The sequence below is a fragment of the Amphibalanus amphitrite genome, unplaced genomic scaffold (genome assembly GCF_019059575.1).
Source record: "Amphibalanus amphitrite isolate SeventyFive unplaced genomic scaffold, NRLGWU_Aamphi_draft 001662F_arrow, whole genome shotgun sequence".
NCBI lineage: Eukaryota > Metazoa > Arthropoda > Thecostraca > Balanomorpha > Balanidae > Amphibalanus > Amphibalanus amphitrite.
Window position 1 is genome coordinate 77,449 of NW_024883155.1, and position 8,716 is coordinate 86,164.

An 8,716-nucleotide genomic window follows, 5' to 3' on the forward strand; every position below is an offset into this window, starting at 1 on the left:
ACAACGACGAGCTACCTATATGGAATGTGATAAGATGTTTAGCTACCGAGGTATTTGGATAACCAGAGGAAAAGAAGGCTGACAGGCTGCTGCGGGCAGATACGCAGTCGATAAAAGAATGAAAGTGGTTGAGGATAAAGAAACGGCACGACAGAGCTAATTCACACTTTTATCAATGTTCTTATATCCTACACATCGATGAACCGACTGGTAAAACCCCCAATATGAAGATGGTGAGCGGCCAAGTGAAAACGCACGGGAGTAACAAAGACACCCTGGGTGCAATGACTCCGAGGTCGGCTCAGGGCGTGGCAGCCCCTCGAGCTATAAAAGGTGCACGATTCACCCCGGAGGGCAGTCTGCAGCCGGAGCCGGAGACGTCATCTAGAGGCAGCCGTCAGCCCGGGGCCAGCGCGAGAAGCCTCTTCAGTTCGAGCAACCAGAACTGAGGACTCAGCCGTCAGCCGCTCCAGAATGTGAGTGTTATATAGAGTCTGCTCAATTCCCGGTCCTTCCCCTCCGCACTGCCCAGCTTGCATTACCCGTGACGACTGCCCAACATTTTTCAGTTATCAATCATGCACTCTCAATTAGAAAGAGACAACTTGAATTATTTCGAACATATTCGTCCAAACACCCTAGTGGCCTATTAGGATTTGAACTTCGAAGCGCGGCCAGCAATTACGCTCTCAGTTGGTATATGATTGCGAACACGTCCAGTTTGATAATGAGAGGTTAATCATGCGCCAGCAATTACGCTCTCGGTTTGTGTACGGTATACGATTGCGAATAGGTCCGGTGTGCCAGGTTTAGATTTGAAACTGCGCAGCCAGCAAAATGAACTCTGACTAAATGATTCGAGGCAGTTTGGCGACGTAATGGTCATGTATCGGTGCGACCAATTTTTCACTGGCGGTGTCATGAGTCGAACTAATTTGAGCATGTTCCAGCGAGCGATATAGGCCGATACACAATGAATGGCGCTTCTCCGTAGGGTGCGTAGGCTCATGATTAACACTAATATAGGTCAATAGTTGCGCGTAACATCCTAGCGAGTAAGGGCAGCGATGTAGTGTAAATTTCACGGTTCGTTGCGTTGTGTTTTCCGTATTATAGGTCAATAGTTGCGCGTAACATCCTAACAAGTAAGGGCAGCGATGTAGTGTAAATTTCACGGTTCGTTGCGTTGTGTTTTCCGTATTATTGGTCAATAGTTGCGCGTAACATCCTAGCGAGTAAGGGCAGCGATGTATTGGAAGGTTCATGGCTCGTTGCGTCGTGTTTCCGTACTTAAGGTCAACTTGTCAGCTTAGTGGTCACAAGAGAACCGACGCGGCAGCTTGGAGTGACATGTACGTCTGTTGCTCAATGACAACAGTACTCTGCATTGTATATAGATTCTTTGGCTCCTAGGTTAAGTACACGATGCGTCTCACCAAGCTTGTGGGTCGATGTTCGTGAGTGTGGTGCTTTAGTTTGCGACTAACACTGATAATGCCATGCGAGCTTGATGTAGAATACACAGCGAAAACTTATTACTCCTGTTAGGATATGATATGGAGGGAACGTGAATGGGAAGTGCGTACACAGACACGGGGATGAAAGCGTAGTGATGATCTGCGTGAGGCGTTGTAATGGCACTTTCCGGCGTTTACTACAATTCCATCCGATCTCAACATAGGACACACGTCACTAGTTCTCTCACTCAGTCGTCTGATCGCCATGCCTTCTGCAGGATTCGGAACCCGCCGGATCGTGTCTCCGTTGAAAGAAACCCTTTACATTGGTGATAGCGTACTTAACAGACGAATTGGTACAAAATGGCACATGTATTTACAGACAGCGAGCCAGAATTTGTTCACACACTACAGAACCACCATTCATCGCGACGGCGAGATGAATTCGGAGGTGTCCTGCGTCGTTGCATCTGGAACAAGAAAAGATCGTCGTTAGAGGTTGATCGGATATCTCAACCCCGTGTTCTCCTCTTATGAACCAAGGACCTCGTGGGGAGTGAAACTTGATAAAATTAAGATAACTGACCTAGTACTGGGAGCTTATTTGAAATTTGTTGTGACGGCCCTTATGTATTCGGTGAACCGCCTCAGTTCTTTCGCAGGTAGTCAAACTGTACTTCCATGCTGATGTCAAGGCACAGGTCTAGCTTTGTTCAGTGACGTCTTCCTTCTGGATATAACTATTAAGATAAGCATAAAGTAGTCATAAAAATTCACATTACTTTAACGATGCTCAAGTGATCATAGTCAGATTACCTTGGGTAGCACTAGTAACCAGTGGAAACAGCCGACGTACAAAGATTCTTACCTGAGGGCTCAAGAGAGCTCCAATAAGGCCCACTCTATTTCTTGGTCGAGCCACCCCGGCCGGGCGTAGCTCGGTGCGGTCTGGGTGGCATAGATTATTTTCCGCAGCCTCGCGACTACGGCTTTGTTTTTTCGGTGGGCCCGCTCCAGGTCCCGGCGGGCGACCTCCAACTTTCCCTGCAAGGAACCACCACCACCGTTAATAACAGGCTAGCATAGACACCAAATTTAGCTTTTATAAGTAAAAGTTAAATCTATCACCTTTAAAATTAAACCAAATCAAATATAAATTGATCTCGCCACCCCATGTGATAACAATTAAGGACGGATGCTCGTTCATCAAATACGTTGACCATCCCATCAGGGTAGTATTTTCAAGAATCAGGTAATCACAACGAGCGGTCCGATAAGCACAGTAATACAAATTGCTCAGGGTAGAGCAAAGGAAATTCTTACCTCAGCCGCGTGGAGGTCGTCCTTTAAGCGGACGATCTCGTTGTACAATTCTCGGGGTACCTCGGCCGCGGACCCCGGCGGGCTCTCGGGCCGACTTGCCTCCGAAACAACCTCCACAGACGTGGTAGACATGATGACAATATGCCGCGGGCGTGCCGGAGCCTTTAAATACCGCCTGGGGCGCCGCACGGTGATTCGCGGAGCCTAATGACTTGAGATGCAACTCCGTCAGAACCATACCCCGGGTGTGGATAACTGGGTGAGGACGGCAGGTTACATAGGTTTCTAGGGTACTGATCGGACCTACACGCGTGACCAAATTGGGTTAACCATCAGGAAAGGATCATAGCCCGCGCAGAATTGTGCTTAATCTAACAGAACGGCCGCCGACGATTTGCACCTCTAATGGAGGGGTGCTGCTCGACTCTGGGAACAACGGGGCTACCCCTTTCGCCGGTTATTCCCTTATACGGAGAGCTAAGGGGCTGACGGGAGCTGTCGACCGAATTCCCGGGTACTAATTCGGGTCCGCAATTCTAAGGCAACATTATGCAACGCCAACAGTCTAACTCTAATCCAATACACTTGATAGCTTGTCAGGACAACCCGCAACCGTTCAGCGCGTGGTAGAATTTATTAATGCCACCTCATTAGCCGTCGTATCGTTGAGTTCATGGACGGCGACGCCTCGCCGGTCAGTGCCGAGCGGAAGTCATAACGCGGCGGTCCGGCCGACGACAGATCGACGGCCCACGGTTCAGGCCGCTAGCCACCAGATGGCAGGTCGGGCAGCTGTTAGTAGGGCAGCGGGTCGCGGCCAAACGACGAATCAGCGCGCAAGGGTTAGGTGGGAGCAGTCTTGCATAATTAAGGTTCGAGGTGAGATGTACAGATGGGACACGAGGTACAGTGGTCTCAGAATTACGAACCGCTAACTAGCGGAGTCGAGAGTGATGCGATTACGAGTTCAAGCCAATTACTACGCCACCGAATATCGATACCGGGCATGTTGAGGCAGACGGCTTGCTTCGCCGCCTCCCATGGTGTAATGTTTACTAGCATGATTGTGTGAGACGAGGTGCACTTCTATAGAATCACGTCCAGACCGCAATGATATTAGGGACACACCGTCGCGTATGCAGGGCATATGCACGTTTTCCGCCAGTAGTATCCGGCTACTGTTAGATTTCCCGCTTAGGTAACACTGGGTAACGAGGCAGTGAGAGGTTTCTATGGCAGGGGGAAGGGGAAGATTGGCGCAGTGCAGTTGGAGAGTAAGTTGGAGTTATGCCAAAGGCAAGAAGCCGAAGGTCAGGGGTAAGTCACCCAAAGGGCGAACAAGGCAAGCCGTAGTGTCCCGAATAAGTCCTCATACTTATTTTGTAAAGGTGCCCTAATCGGTACTGGACAGCCTCAGGGGAGGGAATAATGTACTCCAGGACACGTAAGGCCTTGAAAGTAAATCCCACGGTTTAAGGAGAGTTCCAGGATATGAACTAGGGTCCCTGGGTCGTGAACGGAGGTGTTACACGCGGACCGGAAGAGGGCATAGGTAATCTCTCCCGGATAGAGAGATAAGTCGGATGTAAATCGCGCATGTGTGTACCATAAGTCTATCGGACGTGTAGTGAACCCCGCAAATTTATAGGGTGGATATTTGTACCTTTACTCTGGGCGGCCCTGCGATAAATATCCTTGTCGCCGGTTAGCGTAGCATGCACATGGATTTCGGATAAGAGACATTTATCTCGCCGGGGAGATCGTTATTAGTCAGACACCTGACACTATCGGAGGGATTTTTAGGGGTGCTCAAATAAATTCGGGGGCTGAGTGATGAATGCATGTGGTCAGAGTAGATGTGTGTGTGTGTGTGTGTGTGTGAGGAGCGACTGCATAGGTTAAGGCCGATAGGAGCGGAGCACAGCTCAGTTAGGGCAGTCGAGCTAATTAATCTCGAGGGTATCAAACATAGCAACGCTAATACGATTTAAGTGGGCATTTTAGTTAATGGGAGGCCAGTAATATAGGAATCGGTGACTGGACGAATGACCACATTCAATTGATTAATTTAATTACCACCCATATGTTTGGCAGTGGTCGTTGGGACTCCGAATACCCTGTCCTATCACCTTCCGACTGTGCCGCAACCCCAGCTGATCGGACCCCTCCATCCTTAATCCGAGCAGTGAAGTGACACTCGTGAACCAATCTATACTATGGGTCGAATAATCAAGCCTCCAACTTAAAAGCATCTTCCATCAGATGTATTTGTATGCCGGGTGAATGACTGTCTACGGAACTATACTGTACTTTACCTTGGAGAAGTAGCCTGTCTCGACGAAGTAATTTATAACTGCTACTGGCCCCGGATGATCTGCTTCAACAATGCAAGTGATAATACCACGCCCTACTCACTCTACGTGCTGTCTTCCACGTATGCTGTGTTACATAAGGCTAAACCCAGACACGAACCCGTGCTACAAATTGGCGCCGGCAACGTGGGACAATGATTATTCCGATCCACTGTGAAGCTAGTAAACAGGCACAAGCCGCCGAACCCATTGTAGGAAGATACTGAAGACGACTCTGTGAAGAAAAGAAAGGAGACGACGACCGCTGACACTGAACTGGTTGTTCCAGACTGCCACGGTCGACAGGATGGACAAGCTTCGGATGGTGGGAAACATCGACACCTACGACGGCGAACAGAATCTAGAAGAATGGATTCGCATGGTGGAGCGAACTGCAGCCTTCACCGGATGGACCGAGGAAAACACGTATAAGGCGGCTCTCTTCCGACTGAGGGGAGAGGCAAGTGAGCATATTGAACAGTTAAAAGCAGAAGGACATATCAACAACTGGACGGACACGAAGAAAGCACTGAAAAGGAGGTTTGAAACAAATGGAAAGGAGCAGCTATATCAGCATTTATTAAACACTGGAACGCAAGGCAACAAAACAGTCCAAGAATGGGCGCAAATTGTTCGGAAACTATCTCTACAAGCCGTTGGGGCAAGTGGGGTGAAGATGGAACGAGCAAATACTGCCGGGGCTGGACAAGACGATGCCGAGGGAGAGGAACAGACCATCAACAGTGAGTCTACTAAAGCCATATTGAGTTTTATGCGGAAAACAAACTTCATTCGAGGGCTCAGAAGTGATCTCCGCCAAGTCGTATGGAGAAAGAACTGCCAGACATTCGAGGAAGCCGTAGCAGCCGCAACAGAGGAGGAAGCAATTGAACTGGCCCATAAGGAAGAGGAAGTTCTGAGCTGTTTCCGAGGCGGCTATGGAAGTCAGGCATCAACGCCACTGGTGAACAGCATCGTCAACGCTCTGGAAGAACGTGAAGCAGCCAAACGAAGTGAGCAGGGCGCCACGGCAACCGAAACCCCTCGCCAAGGACAGGGAGCTCCCTCCCAGCGAACAGTCCGTTTCAGGTCACCGGCACCGCCTAGCTATGCGTACAACGGCCGCAATGGAAGTACGTACAGCCAACAACTACCACTCCCGAACGGCGGGCTACGACCGCGGTCAGACATGGGTCGCAGCATGAAGATCAATGAACCTTCGCAAGGACGATCGATGTTATACTTCACGGACGAAGAGACACGCCGACTCTACGAAAATGGACTGTGCTTCGCCTGCCATCAGACAGGTCACCTTAGACGCTACTGCCCGGTCGCGCCCAGACCCTCGGGAAACGGCCCTCGTCGGTTGCACTAGGGGGCCAGCCGACGGATCGTCCCAAGAGTCCCTCTGCAGACTGCTCAAGCAAGTACATCAATCAAATCCCACCACCAAAGGAGAATCACGAACCCGAGCAAGGGACACCCGCAGCTGACGCGGTAGTATGCACATGCTACATCGGGATCGCAGGTCAGATGGCAGAAGTACTGATCGACACGGGCTCCAGCGTCACCCTGGTGCATGAAAACGCAGTCAAGGATGCGGATATCAGGCACACACGGCCACCCTCATCTCGTTTGAAGTCAGCAACGGGACATGACATCTTGGTAACTCACGAAGCACTGGTCAACTTCAATGTAGGAGGTCAGCTGATTGGACACTGGGCCTATGTGAGCCCACAACTGACTCATCAGGCATTCATTGGGTACGATTTCATCACCGGAAACGACATCATGATTGACGGCAAACGACAGACAATCTACAGCCCGTACTCAAGCCAGGTGCCACTGAACGGAGCCAAACGGACGATGGAGGTCAGGACTCAGTCTGACCCCAAGCCTACAAGAAGAAAAGAGGAGCCACAGGAAAGGTCCCCTGCAGATCATGACGTGACCAGCAGCGGACAGCGAGAACGACAAAACCAGGAGCACCAGCCATCACAACAGGGCAATAAAACGGTCTGGAACATTGAAGACATCGACACGGGCTGTCTGGCGGAGGAGCAGCGCACGGCTTTACTCTCGCTGATTGGAACTCATGACAGCTGTTTCTCGTGGGACGGTAGCCTCGGCACATGTACACTCTTGGAACACCACATCGAGCTCACAACAAAGGATCCGGTCCGCAGAGCAGGATACAAGGCCAGCCATCAAGACAGGGAAATCATCGAAAAGGAAATCAGAGAGATGTTGGACAAGGACCTCATCGAGCCATCAGTGTCAGCATATGCAGCAGGAGTGGTACTAGTACCAAAGAAAAATGGTGAAACACGCTTCTGTGTCGACTACCGGGGCCTGAACAAGATCACCAAGCCGGACAACTATCCCTTGCCGCTTACGAAGAGCGAAATTTTCGATACCATGGGAGGAGCAGAAATCTTCAGTTGCTTGGACTGTCAGCAAGGATACTGGCAAGTGAGAATGGCAGAAGAGGATCGGCATAAGACGGCATTCCGCTGCCACCTCGGCCTATGGCAATGGAAGGTCATGGCCTTCGGATTGCGCAACAGCCCTGCAACGTACCAGCGACTCATGTCACATGTGCTGTCGGGCTACATCGGCAAGTTCTGTCATGTATTCATCGATGACATCATCTGCTTCTCCAAGACATTCGAAGAGCACCTGGAACATCTGAAGCTCATCTTCCAGAGGCTTGAAGAAGCGGGGTTGAAACTGAAACCAGCAAAATGCTCTTTCGCAAAGCAAGAGGTGAAGTACTTGGGTCACCTTCTCTCACCAGGAGAGATTCGGCCAGACCCAAGCAATGTGGAGAAGGTGCGAAACCTGGAACCACCAACAGACGTGGCCGGGGTCAGAGCTTTGGTGGGCTTAGCTTCGTACTATCGAAGCTTTGTCCAGGACTTCAGCAAGAGGGCGAGTCCCCTCACCGAGCTGACCAAGAAGAAGGTGAAATTCGAATGGGGACCAGAGCAGCAAGCTGCCTTTGAAGACCTGAAGACTGTGCTCACCAGCGAGCCAGTACTGGCTCTACCGGACTTCACGAAATCCTTCATGCTGCTCACCGACGGAAGCGCCTCAGGATTAGGCGCAGTGCTAGCACAACGCCAAGAGGACGGCAAGGAGCGGGTCATCGCCTACGCCTCGAAGAAGACGGGACCTCTGGAAAGGAAGTACTCCGCCTGCGAGTCGGAGTGTCTGGCGCTGGTATGGGCAACGCGGTACTTTCGGGATTACATCATAGGAAGGACTACAACGGTCATCACTGATCACTGGGCGCTTCAGTGGCTCCTGGAACTACCCAATGCCAATCCCAGACTGCAACGCTGGCGGATGGCCCTGCAGGAGTACGATCTCGAAATCGTACACAAACCAGGGAGACAACACCGCAACGCCGACTTCCTCTCACGCATCTACGACCACTTCGGTTCCAAGGACGGGCTCGAGGCCAAGGATTTGGATCTGGACGACGACATAGCCAGACCACCGGGACGCGAGCTGGAGGCGAGTCGCTCAGGTGTCTGCGTGGTGCGACAACTCACTCCCGAGGCAGAAAGAGAGGACCAAAAC

The 8,716-nt window shown here is 51.0% G+C and overlaps 1 long non-coding RNA gene across 1 annotated transcript; it reads right to left on the bottom strand.

Moving 5' to 3' along the window:
- Positions 1–1,678: 1,678 nt before the first annotated feature.
- Positions 1,679–4,172, bottom strand: LOC122374489. Its single transcript, XR_006255230.1, has 3 exons — positions 2,781–4,172; positions 2,326–2,501; positions 1,679–1,927 (listed from the first exon to the last, which is right to left on the bottom strand). It is a non-coding gene; the product is annotated as an uncharacterized LOC122374489 (long non-coding RNA).
- Between the last annotated feature and the right edge of the window lie 4,544 nt (positions 4,173–8,716).